We start from the raw sequence: 14973 nt of genomic DNA on the forward strand, positions 1-14973 counted from the left end.
CTGATGAATATCTAACTGAGGAGTTCTGCTCTGGGAGCACAAACCTACATTTCATGATGCTTTCATGATACTCTCATGATTATGGGGTTGGACAGCTGGGAAAGGCGGAGTTCCTGGAGAGATTGTGATTTCAGCCACTTGTGGAAAGAGGGATCCATATCCAGCTCCTCTGGGACAAAAGCTTATGCCTGTGTGCTCAGCACACTGGTTCAGGCAGTGGAGGCAGGCATAGCAGCCGGGAAGCAGGACTCTTTCCTACACCCAGGCACCAATACTACTCCACTGTGACCCCTGATAAATTAATAAAGCTTCCAAGAAAGATCTAAATTACATGGACCTCATGACTCTAGCTGAAAGGGAGTTCAAAATAAAAATTATTAACGTGCTAATGGAGGTATGGAAAGATATCCAAAAACTCAGAATTGAATTACCGTCAGAGATACAATCATTGAAGAACAAAATGGAGGGTATTAGTACTAAAAGCAGGTTGGATATGGTGGAGGAGATGATAAATTAAATAGAAACCAGTGAAGAGAAATACAAAGAAGCTGAGGCACAGAGAGAAAAAAGGATCTCCAAAATGAAAGAATATTGAGAGAACTGTGTGACCAATCCAAATGGAACAATATTCACATTATCGGGATACCAGAAGAAGAAGAGAGAGAAAGGGATAGAAAGTGTCTTTGAGGAGGTAGTTGCTGAAAACTTCCCCAATCTGGGGAAGGAGATAGTCTCTCAGGCCATGGAGGTGCACAGATCTCCCAGCACATGGGACCAAGGAAGACAACACCAAGACATATAGCAATTAAAATGGCAAAGACCAAAGATAAAGACAGACTATTAAAAGCAGCCAGAGAGAGAAATAACATCACATACAAAGGAAAGCCCATCAGGCTAACATCAGACTTCTCAGCAGAAACCTCACAGGCCAGAAGGGAGTGCCATGATGTATTTAATGCAATGAAGCAGAAGGGCCTCAAACCAAGATTACTTTATCTGGCAAGATTATCATTTAAATTTGAAGGAGGGATTAACAATTTCCAGATAAGCAAAAGCTGAGAGAATTTACCTCCAACAAACCATCTCTACAGTCCATTCTGGAGGGACTAATATAGATGGAACTGTTCCTAAGGTTTAATAGCTGTAACCAGAAGTAAATGAACCACAGTAAAAAAAAGTAGAACAGCTAATTACTAAGCAAATTCAAAATTAAATTAAGTATCCCCAAAGTCAATCAAGGGATAGATAAAGAGTACAAAATATGATACCTAATATATAAAGAATGGAGAAGAAAGAAAAATGAGGAGAAAAAGAAAAGTACCTTTAGATCATGTTTGTAATAGCATATTAAGTGAGTTAAGTTAGACTCTTAGATAGTAAGTAAGTTACCCTTGAACCTTTCGTAACCACGAATCTAAAGTCTGAGATGGCAATAAGTACATACCTATCTGCAATTACCCTAAATGTAAATGGACTGAATGCACCAATCAAAAGACATAGAGTCAATGAATGGATAAAAAATCAACACCCATCTATACGCTGCCTACAAGAGACTCACTTTAAACCCAAAGACATACACAGACTAAAAGTGAAGGGATGGAAAAAGATATTTTGTGCAACTAATAGAGAGAAAAGAGAAGGAGTTGCAGTAGTGCATCAGATAAAATAGAATTCAAAACAAAGAAAGTCACAAGACACAAAGAAGGACATTACATAATGATAAAGGGGTCAATCCAACAAATGATATAACCATGATAATTATCTATGCTCCCAACACAGGAGCACCTACATATGTGAAACAAATACTAACAGAATTAAAAGGGGAAATAGAATGTAATGCCTTCATTCTAGGAGACTTCAACACTCCAGTCACTCTGAAGGACAGGTCAACCAGACAGAAAATAAGTAAGGCCAAAGAGGCACTGAACAACACATTAGAACAGATGGACCTAACAGACATCTACAGAACTCTACACCCAAACACAGCAAGATACACATTATACTCAAGCGCAAATGGAACATTTTCAAGAATAGATCATATACAAGGCCACCAAAAGAGCCTCAGTAAATTCAAAAATATTGAAATTGTAGCAACCAGTTTCTCACATCACAAAGGTATGAAAGTAGAAATAAATTATGCAAGGAAAATAAAATTCCCAGAAACACATGGAGGTTTCACAATATGCTCCAATATAACCAATGGATCAATGACCAAATAAAAACAGATCAACCAATATATGGAGATAAATGACAACAACAATTCAACACCATAAAATCTGTGGGACACAGCCAAAGCCATCATAAGAGGAAAGTATATTGCAATACAGGCCTTCCTCAAAAAAGAAGAAAAATCCCATATAAGCAGTCTAAACTCACTATTAATGAAACAGGAAAAAGAACAACAAATGAAGCCCGAAGTCAGTAGAAGGAGGGACATAATAAAGATCAGAGCATAAATAAATAAAATCGAGAAGAGTAAAACAATAGAGAGAATCAATGAAAACAAGAGGTGGTTCTTTGAGAAAATAAACAAAATAAAAAAACTCATAGCCAAACTTATCAAGAAAAAAAGAGAGCCTACACACATAAACAGAATCAGAAATGAGAAAGGAGAAATCACTATAGACACCACAAAAATACAAAGAATTATTAGAGAATGCTATGAAAAATTAAATGCTATAAAACTGGATGACCTAGAAGAAATGGACAACTTTCTAGAAAAACACAACCTTCCAAGGCTGGCCAAGGAAGAAACAGAAAACATAAACAGACCAATTACCAGCAATAAGATCGAACTGGCAATCAAAAACAGACCAAAGAATAAAACACCTGGAGCAGATGGCTTCAATGCTGAATTTTATCAAACATTTAGTGAAGACCTAATACCCATCCTCCTTAAAGTTTTCCAAAAGTAGAAGAAGAGGGAATACTTCCAAACTCATTCTATGACTCCAGCATCACTCTAATACCAAAACCAGGCAAAGACACAACAAAAAAAGAAAACTACAGACCAATATCTCTCATGAAGATAGAGGCAAGAATACTCAACAACATATTAGTAACCCGAATTCAAAAGTGTATCAAAGAGATCATCCATCATGATCAAGTAGGATTTATTCCAAGGATGCAAGGGTGATACAACACTCAAAAATCCATCAGCATCATCCACCACAACAACAAAAAGAAGGGCAAAAACCACATGATCAACTCCATAGATGGTGAAAAAGCATTTGACAAAATTCAACATGTATTTATGATAAAAGCTCTAAACAAAATAGGTAGAGAGGACAAGTACCTCAACATAATAAAGGCAATATATGACAAACCCACAGCCAACATTATACTTAACAGCGAGAAGCTGAAAGCTTTTCCTTTAAGATCAGGAACAAGACACGGATGCCCACCCTCCCCACTTCTATTCAACATAGTACTGGAGGTCCTAGCCGCAACAGTCAGACAACCCAAAGACATAAAAGGAATCTAGATTGGCAAGGAAGCAAACTGTCCCTGTTTGCAGATGACATGGTATTGAACATAAAAACCCAGAAGAATCCACCCCTAAACTACCAGATCTAATATCTGAAATAAGCAAAGTTGCAGGATACAAAATTAATACACAGAAATATGTTACATTCCTATACACTAACAATGAACTAACACAGAAAGAAATCAGGAAAACAATCCCATTCACAATTGTATCAAAAAGAATAAAATACCTAGGAAAAAACCTAACCAAGGAAATGAAAGACCTATACTCTGAAAACTACAAGACACTCATGAGAAAAGTTAAAGAAGATACCAATAAATGGAAACACATCCTGTGCTCATGGATAGGAAGAATTAATATTGTCAAAATGGCCACTTGCCTAAAGCAATCTATGGATTTAATGCAAATCCTATCAAAATACCAACAGCATTCTTCAATGAACTAGAGAAAATCATTCTAAAATTCATATGGAACCACAAAAGACCCCAAATAGCCAAAGCAATCCTAAGAAGGAAGAATAAAGCAAGGGGAATTATGCTCCCCAACTTCAAGCTCTTCTACAAAGTCACAGTCATCAAGACAACTTGGTCCTTGCACAAGACCAGACCCACAGATGGGTGGAACAGACTAGAGAACCCAGACATAAACCCAAACATATATGGTCAATTAATATATGACAAAGGAACAATGGATATACAATGGGGAAATGACAGCCTATTCAACAGCTGGTGTTGACAAAACTGGACAGCTACATGCAGTAGAATGAAACTGTATAATTCTTTAAGCCGATACACAAAAGTAAACTCGAAATGGATCAAAGACCTGAATGTAAGTCATGAAACCATAAAGCTCTTAGAAAAAACATAGACAATCATCTTATGAATATAAGCATGAGCAACTTCTTCCTGAATACAGCTCCTCAAGCAAGGGAAACAAAAGCAATAATGAACTCATGGTACTACCTCAAACTAAAATATTTCTCTACAGCAAAGGACTCCATCAACAGAACAAAAAGTCGTCCTACAGTATGGGAGAACATATTTGTAAATGACATATGTGACAAGGGGTTAACTTCCATAATATATAAAGAACTTACATGTCTCAACACCCAAAAAGCAAATAACCCAATTGACAAATGAGAAGAGTATATGAAGAGACAGTTCTCCAAAGAAGATATTCAGATGGTCAACAGACACATGAAAAGATGCTTCACATCACTAATCATCAGGGAAATGCAAATTAAAACCACAATGAGATATCACCTCACACCAGTAAGGATGGCCAACATCGAAAAGACTAAGAACAACAAATGCTGGTGAGGATGCAGAGAAAGGGGAACCCTCCTACACTGCTGCTGGGAACATAAGCTAGTTAACCATTGCAGAAAGCAGTATGGAGGTTCCTCAAAAAACTAAAAAAAGGACTGTCATTTGACCCTGCAATCCCACTCCTTGGAATTTATCCAAAAATACAACTTCTCAGATTCAAAAAGACATATGCACTCCTATGTTTATCACAGCACTTTTTACAAAAGCCAAGATATGGAAGCAACCTAAGTGTCCATCAGTAGGTGAATGGATAAAGAAGATGTGGTACATATACACAATGGAGTACGATTCAGCCGTAAGAAAGAAACAGATTCTACCATTTGCAATCACATGGATGGAGCTGGAAGACATTATGCTCAGTGAAATAAGCCAGGCAGAGAAAGACAAATGCCAAACAATTTCCTTCATTTGTGGAGTATTACAAAGAAGCAAAACTGAAGGAACAAAATAGCAGCAGACTCGGAGACTCCAAGAATGAACTATTGGTTACCAAAGAGGAAGAGTGTGGGAGCGTGAATGGGGAGGGAGGGTGAAGGGGATTGAGGGGTACTATGTTTAGTTCACATGGTGTGGGGGATCACGGGGAGAATAGTGTAATACAGTGAAGGCACATAGTCGATGTGTGGAATCTTACTACACTGATGGACTGTGACTGCACTGGGGTATGGGTGGGGACTTGATAATATGGAGGAATGTAGTAACCACCTTGTTTTTCATGTGAAACCTTCATAAGAGTGTGTAGCAATCATACCTTAATACTTAATATAAATAAGTAAAGAAAAAAAATCCTTTGCTGAGAGGAAGGAGGAGCCAAGATGGCGGTGTGAGTAAGGCAGTGGAAATCTCCTCCCAAAAGCATATATATTTTTGAAAATACAACAAATACAACTATTCCTAAAAGATAGACCAGAGGATACAGTACAACAGCCAGGCTACATTTGTGCTGCGAGAACTCAGCACCTCATGAAGTAGGTAAGATACAATCTGTGGCCCAGCAGTTCCTGAGCTCCCCCCCAACCCCAGCTCCCCAGTGGAATGTAAGGAGTCACAGCAGGGAGGGATTAGAAGGCCAGGACTGCTAAATACCCAGCCCTAGTCATCTGCACCAGGAGCATGAACACACATTGCGTGGTTTGCTGGATATTAGGGAAACGGAACAGTAAAACCTGCGAGCAGGTCCTGCAGCCTGTGCCCCTGGGACAAAAGAAAAGCGAGCTCTTTTTGAAAGTCTTAAAGGGACAGGGACCTGACAGCTGGACAGCAGCATTACAGCACACTCAGCCCAGCAGTGGGAAACCCGTGGAAATTCATGCGCTCTAGCCCCCTGGGAAGTAGCACAGCTCTGAAGCCCTCACAGTGATAAACAGCCTCCAATCCATTCCACCTGTGGTGCAGCCCTGTCATAGCAGGGTAGCAGCTAGAGAGGGGCCACATCCACAGCAACTGCCCAGAGCCTTGCCCGCAGCAGCCCGGTCTGGACTCAGAGGCCTTGCTGGCGTACACAGACAGAGGAAGTCCGGAAAGGGTTACAATGGTCACCATTATCACAGGCGAGCACACCTGGCATGCTTGCCACTCCCAGCAGGCCTCTGGGTTGCCTCTACAGCTGCCCTGCCCATAGTGGCTCAGGAAATAAAACCAAATGCTGCTCCGAGGACCTGCAATATAACCAGCAATCAGGTGGGGTACTTTGTTCTCCCAGCTAACACCTGGACCAATTGCCCAGAACAACCTCTATTGCCATGAAAAGGCAGAAGAATTTGATCCAGACCAGAATCATAGAGACAACCCCCGAGAGGGAGCCTGGGGAGACAGATTTAACCAATCTTTCTGAAAAAGAATTCAAAATAAAGGTCATAACCATGCTGATAGACCTGCAGAGAAATATGCAAGAGCTAAAGGATGAAGTTAGGAGGGAGAATACAGAAATAAACACTCTCTGGAAGGACTTAAGAGTAGATTGGATGAGGTGCAGGAGGCCGGTAATGGAATAGAAATCAGAGAACAGGAACACAGAGAAGCTGAGACAGAGAGATGAAAGGATCTCCAGGAAGGAAAGAATACCAAGAGTACTATGTGACCAATCCAAATGGAACAATGTTTGCATTATAGGTGTACCAGAAGAGGAAGAAGAGAGAGAAAGGGATAGAAAGTGTACTTGAAGAAATAATTACTGAAACCTTCCCCAAACTGGGGGAGGAAATAGTCTCTCAGACCATAGAAGCCCACAGAACTCCCAGCACAAGGGACCCAAGGAGGACAACACCAAGACACATAATAATTAAAATGGCAAAGATCAAGGACAAGGACAGAGTATTAAAGGCAGCCAGAGACAGAAAAAAAGTCACCTACAAAGAAAACCCATCAGGCTATCATCAGACTTCTCAAAAGAAACCTTACAGGTCAGAAGAGAATGGCATGATATATTTAATGCAATGAAACAGAAGGGTCTTGAACCAAGAAGACTGTATCCAGCATGATGATCATTTAAATATAAAGGAGGGATTAAATAATTCCCAGACAAGCAAAGTTGTGGGAATTTGCCCCCCACAATCCACCTCTGCAGGATATTTTTAAGGTAATGCTCTATCTGGAAGCACTCCTAGGGCAAAATGGATGTCACCAGAGAAAATAAAATCACAACAAAGAAAGCAGACCAACCAAATACTAACTAAAGGAAAAAATAAAATCAACTACTCACAAAAGCAGTCAAAGGAAACACAAAAGAGCACAGAATAAAACACCTAACATATAAAGAATGGAGGAGGAAGAAAAAGATGGGAGAGAAGTAAAGAATCATCATACTGTGTTTACAATAGCTTAATAAGAGAGATAAGTTAGATGGTTAGATAGTAAAGAAGGTACCCTTGAACCTTTGGTAACCATGCATCTAAAGCCTGCAATGGTATTAAGTACATATCTTTCAATAATCACCCTAAATGTAAATGGACTGAATAAACCAATGAAAAGACACAGAGTAATAGACTGGATAAAAAAGCAAGATCCATCTATATGTTGCTTACAAGAGTCTCACCTGAAACCCAAAGACATACAAAGACTAAAAGTCAAGGGCTGGAAAAAGATATTTCATGCAAACAATAGGGAGAAAAAAGCAGGTGTTGCAGTACTACTTTCAGACAAAATAGACTTCCAAACAAAGAAAGTAACAGATAAAGAAGGACATTACATAATGATAAAGGGCTCTGTCCAACAAGAGGATATAACCATTATAAATATATATGCACCTGATACAGGAGCACCAACATATGTGAAACAAATACTAACAGAATTAAAGGAGGAAATAGAATGCAATGCATTCATTTTAGGAGACTTCAACACACCACTCCCTCCAAAGGACAGATCCTCCAGACAGAAAATAAGTAAGGACAGAGAGGCACTGAACAACACACTAAAGTAGATGGACCTAATAGACATCTACAGAAATCTACACCCAAAAGCACTAGGATACACACTATTCTCAAGTGCACATGGAACATTTTCCAGAATAGACCACATACCAGGCCACAAAAAGAGCATCAGTAAATTCAAAATGATTGAAATTCTACCAACCAACTTCTCAGACCATCAAGGCATGAAACTAGAAATAAATTGTACAAAGAAAACAAAAAGGCTCCCAAACACATGGAGGCTTAACAACATACTCCTAAATAATCAATGGATCAATGACCAAATTAAAATAGAGATCAAGAAATATATAGAGACAAATGACAACAACAGTACAAAGTCCCCACTGCTGTGGGATGCAGTGAAAGCTCTCTTAAGAGGAAAGTATATAGCAATCCAGGTATATTTGAAGAAGGAAGAACAATCCCAAATGAACAGTCTAAAGTCACAATTATTGAAATCAGAAAAAGAATTAATGAGGCCCAAAGCCAGCAGAAGGAGGGACATAATAAAGATCAGAGAAGACATAAATAAAATTGAGGAGAATAAAACAATAGAAAAATATCAATGAAACCAAGAGCTGGTTTTTTGAGAAAATAAATAAAATAGATAGACCCCTAGCCAGACTTATCAAGAGAAAAAGAGAGTCTGAACACATCAGCAGAATCCAAACAAGAAAGGAAAAATCACGATGGACCCCACAGAAATACAAAGAAGCATTAGAGAATACTATGAAAACCTATACGCTAACAAGCTGGAAAACCTAGAAGAAATGGACATCTTCCTAGAAAAATACAACCTTCCAAGACTGACCAAGGAAGAAACAGAAAATCTAAACAGACCAATTACCAGCAACGAAATTGAATCGGTAATCATAAAACTACGCAAGAGCAAAACTCCCAGGACAGCTGGATATACCATGGGATTTTATCAGACATACAGAGAAGACATAATACCCATTATCCTTAAAGTTTTCCAAAAAATAGAAGAGGAGGGAATACTTCAAGACTAATTCTATGAAGCCAGGATCACCCTAATACCAAAACCAGGCAAAGACACAACAAGAAAGAAAATTACAGACCAATATCCCTGATGAACGTAGATGCAAAAATACTCAACAAAATATTAGCAAACAAATTAAAAAATACATCAACAGGCTCATACACCATAACCAAGTGCAATTCATTTCAGGGATGTAAAGATGGTACGACATTCGAAAATCCTTCAACATCATCTACCACAACAACAAAAAGAAGGAAAAAAACCACATGATCATCTCCATAAAGCTGAAGAAGCATTTGATAAAAGTCAACATCCATTCATGATAAAAACTCTCAACAAAATGGGAATAGAGGGCAAGTACCTCAACATAATAAAGGCCATATATGATAAACCCACAGCCAACATCATACTTAACAGAGAGAAGCTGATAGTTTTCCCTCTGAGATTGGGAACAAGACAGGGATGCCCACTCTCCCCCACTGCTATTCAACATATTGCTGGACAATCAGACAAAACAAAGAAATAAAAGGAATCCAGATTGGTAAAGAAGAAGTCAAACTGTCACTCCATGGAGATGACATCATATTGTACATAAAAAACCCTAAAAACTCCACTCCAAAACTAGTAGAACTAATATCAGAACTCAGCAAATTGCAGGACAAAACGTTAATACACATTAATCTGTTGCTTTCCTATTCACTAACAATAAACTAGCAGAAAGAGAAACCAGGAATAGAATCACATTCACAGTTGCATCGAAAGGAATAAAATACCTAGGAATAAACCAACCAAGGAAGTGAAAGACCTATACCCTGAAAACTATAAGACACTCTTAAGAGAAATTAGAGAAGACACTAACAAGTGGAAACTCATCCCATGCTCTTGGCTAGGAGGAAATAATATTGTCAAAATGGCCATCCTGCTTAAGTTATCTACAGATTCAACACAATACCTATCAAAACACCAACAGCATTCTTTGACGAACTGGAACAAATAGTTCTAAAATTCATATGGAACCACAAAACACCCCGAATAGTAAAAGCAATCATGAGAAGGAAGAAGAAAGTGGGGGGGGGATCTCACTCCCCAAATTCAAGCTGTTCTACAAAGCCACAGTAATTAAGACAATTTGGTACTGCCCCAAGAACAGAGCCACAGAACAGTGGAAAGCAATAAAGTCTCCAGACATTGACGCAAACATATATGGTCATTTAATATATGATAAAGGAGCCATGAACATACAATATGGAAATGACAGCCTCTTCAGCAGCTGGTGTTGGCAAAACTGGGGAGCTACATGTAAGAGAATGAAACTGGATCATTGTCTAAACCCATACACAAAAGTAAATTCGAAATGGAACAGAGACCTGAATGTAAGTCATGAAAACAAAAAACTAGTAGAAAAAAACATAGGCAAAAATCTCTCGGACATAAACATGAGCAACTTCTTCATGAACATATCTCCCTGGGCAAGGGAATCAAAAGCAAAAATGAACAATGGAACTATATCAAGCTGAAAAACTTCTGTACACAAAGGACACCATCAACAGAAGAAAAAGGCATCCTATAGTATGGGAGAACATATTCATAAATGACATACCCAATTAAGGGTTGACATCTGAAATATATAAAGAGCTCACATACCTCAACAAACAAAAAGAAAATAATTCAATTAAAAAATGGGCAGAGAAGCTGAACAGACACTTCTCCAAAGAAGAAATTCAGATGGTCAACAGGCACATGGAAAGATGCTCCACATCGCTAATCATCAGAGAAATGCAAATTAAAACCACAATGAGATATCACCTCACACCAGTAAGGATTGTCATCATCCAAAAGACAAACAACAACAAATGTTGGCGAGGTTGTGGAGGAAGGGGAATGCTCCTACTCTGCTGGTGGGAATGTAGATTAGTTCAACCATTGTGGAAATCAGTATGGAGGTTCCTCAAAAAGCTCAAAATAGAAATACCATTTGACCCAGGAACTCCACTTCCAGGAATTTACCCTAAGAATGCAGCAGCCCAGTTTGAAATAGACGTATGTACCGTTATGTTTATCACAACACTATTTACATTAGCCAAGATATGGAAGCAACCTAAGTGTCCATCAGTAGATGAATGGATAAAGAAGATGTGGCACATACACACAATGGAATTTTATTCAGTCATAAGAAGAAAACAAATCCTGCCATTTGCAACAACATGGATTGAGCTAGAGGGTATATGCTCAGTGAAATAAGCCAGGCAGAGAAAGAAAAGTACCAAATGATTTCACTCATATGTGGCGTGTAAGAATAAAGAAAAAAGTGAAGGAACAAAACAGCAGCAGAAACACAGAACCGAAGAATGGACTAAGAGTTACCAAAGGGAAAGGGACTGGGGAGGAGGGCTGGGAAGGGAAAGATATGGGGGTGGTGAGGGGGAAGAAAGGGAGCATAACGATTAGCACGTATGATGTGGGGATGTGGGGCGGGAGGCACCTGGAGGGCTGTGCAACACAGAGAAGACAAGTAGTGATTCTACAGCATCTAACTGCGCTGATGGACAATGACTGTAATGGGGTTTGTGTGGGGAGGACGTGGTGATGGGGGAAGTCTAGTAAACATAATGTTCCTCATGTAATTGTAGATTGATGATACTGAAATTAAAAATAAAAAATAAAAAATCCTTTGCTGGCTCCCATTGCAGGGAATATAATGTCTCTGTGATTTATCTCTAGTCAACTCAGTAGGCACAACTTCAGCTATCCTCCCCTTGTCCGTTTTCCACATATGCTATGCCTGTTAAAGAGAAGTTAGGCTGACACTTGTGAAACCTGGCAAAGAAAACTACGAGACTATTGCAACAAGGAAGAGTGTATCATCATAGGGAAGAGAAACTGACCTCAACCCAGGGTGCAGCAAGGACAGCTGGGGACAGCAGCCAACAAGCAGAGTGAAGAGTTGTTAAAGAAAAAATTATTCAGTGATACTTGTTAGAGATGGTAAGGAGGACTTTATTCAAGGGGGACCATATGATGGGTCTATACACCACTGCAGTAGGATCTTGCAGCGGGGGAAAGAGAGACTGAATAGAATTCGATCTGAATACAACAAGAAGTGGGAATTACAGCCAAGGAGCTGCGTGGGAGTCAGTGGATGGAAAATCATGAGGAAGCACCAGGAATAACGGGGACTTCTGGCTTAACATGTCTAATAGGATTCTTGCTAAGAGGCAAGTCAGGGTAATGAGACATTACTGGGGAATAATAGAAGATGAGGAACCTAAATAGATATTGAAGCTGATCAGATATGGAGAACAGGGTCTGGGTAAACTGACTTAGTGGCATTCTTGCTAAACTGAGAATCCAGGGATGAACATGGAAGTCCAAAAGTCAGGGCCTACTTGAAAAGAGAGCTCCCAGGAGCCTCATTAGAGCTTGGCCAAGGAGACCCCAACTTTGTCAGGGGTCAGTGCACAGAGAATTAGTAAGAGGAACTTGATTCGATTTCAAAGGTAAGGGGTTTCTTATCAAAGGAAGACCAGAGTGATTAGAGAGCAAGGCTAGAGGGACTTCCCATAAACTAGCTTAGCAGGATCTTTGCTAAAATTGGGCTCAGCAGGCTAAGGGCAAGGCAGAAGCGAAGTTGAGGTCTAGTACAGAAGAGGGCTCAGAGGAGCCTGCCTAGAAGGAGGGCGTCTTTGCCACCCCCACCCCAACATGCTGTGCTATGCTGTTTGTATCTCCATGTCTTTGGCCATTATATGTCCTCTCTCAGAAATGCTATTACGCTCTTGTTGGAATTAAAAAGCCTCTTCCTCTTGTTCTTCAACACCCAGAGTCATGACTTCACATCAGTATGGCTGGACCTGAGCACCACACTCTCAGCAGAGGTCATTGCCTCCTCTTCTGAAGCATTTTTGTTACTATATTTAAATTATTCGTTAACATATCTTTCTCTCTATTTAGAAACCATAAGATCCCAAAAATCAAGAACTGAGTTACAGCACCTGGAACAAAAAGTAGTGGGACAACTGGATAATCATTTAGAATTCAGTCCATACTTCACACCACATCCAAAGTAAACTCCAAATACATCAGACATTTAATATAAAATATGACAACATAGCGGTTCAAAAAAGGTAAATTTTTATATAACCTGTGTGTATGGAAACGCTTTCTAAATATGAGTAAAACGTCCTGATTCAACAAAAAACTTAACTAATTTAACATTATCATAAAATCTTTTCCATGACTAAATCATTGTTAGGTGGGGTCAAATACCAATTAACAAGTGGTAGGAAAAATTTTATAACATACATCCAGCATAAAGGACTACTACTCCTAATATTTTAAAAAATCTATTAAAATTGAGGAATGAAGCTATGGACATGCACACACAGGAAGAGCAGGCAGCTATAAGATGCGATGAGCAAGACAACTACAAACTAATCTTTAGTGAATTCTGATATTACTAAGTAAATAGAGCAAAGTACATAGCGTGCTGACTTTTAAGAAAAGAGAAGGGGAAAAGAATAAAAATACATGCATATCTGCATTGCTTTGCCAAAAAAAAAAAACATAGGGAGAGAGTGGGGGAAAATGAGACAGACTCTTCACAAGGTTGTTGTTCGAAAAGCGTGGAAGTTCAGGAGAGTTGGTGATAGTTCTATGGATTTATATTTTTACATAGGTCAGGTTTTGAAAGCATGTTTGTGTTTTATATAACAAATTTATACCTTAATTTAAAAAATGGAGGGAAAACATAAAATGGAATACAACAAATGGACTTAAAACATTTTTTAAAGGTATTCCATAATCCGTATATACCAAAAAATAAATAAAGGAATAAAACAATTCCATTTTTTACACAGTACACTCTTTGTACTGTCAATCCAAAGAAAAAAAAATGCAAAAAATCTTGTATTCTCTTGAGCAGGTTTCTTTTTCACAGTTGGTGGATCAGTATACAAGAACCTTCTTTCAGTGCATGGTATGATTGAGCAAGTGAGTAAAAATACCAAAGATGCTGAGAGTTAGATTCTTAATTTTGGAAAGGGTTTACAAATGTGGAAATGGGAAAGTTAGCAACAGCTCTGTGGTGTTGTACTAGAATTCATTCATATCAGTATGAATTCATTATTTGTTATAAACTAAATATAAACATAGCTCTGAGGAGAGATACAGGTATGTGATATTTATACCCATGTCTGCATCTGTACTTTCGCGACTGTCCATCGAAAGGGTATTTTAAACAGTGGCACTTCATTAGTAATGAGCATTTCTACCAACGACATCCAGGTTTCCAAACATTCCCTACTAAAGGGTTCCTTAAGATATGGATGCTTTTAAGACAGGGACAAAGAAAAGTACAAGATGAGTCTGGAAATCATGTGCAAGAAATAAAGGAAAAGTTCCAAAATGATGGGAGCGTGGCAAGCCACAGGACCAAGCTAGTGAATAATGGTAGTGAGAGATTATATCCCATTGAATAAATATGGTTCCAGGTGGAAAAACTGATAACAAATAAATAGAAATACATAAGTAGGAAAGGGCAATAGATAGGTTAGCAATTAAACAGAAACCACATGAGATATGAAGGAGGAAAATGGAGTTAAAAATTCATTAATCTGCCACCATGGCAGTAATCATTGATTCAGGAAGAAATGTAAAAGATGATAATATGAGTAGAATTTGATGAGGAACAGAATATTTACATTTTGAAAATGTCTCCCTACAACTTGTTTCTTCACTAGAGTATAAAAACTA

Source organism: Manis javanica, chromosome 1 (genome assembly GCF_040802235.1).
Source record: "Manis javanica isolate MJ-LG chromosome 1, MJ_LKY, whole genome shotgun sequence".
Taxonomy (NCBI): domain Eukaryota; kingdom Metazoa; phylum Chordata; class Mammalia; order Pholidota; family Manidae; genus Manis; species Manis javanica.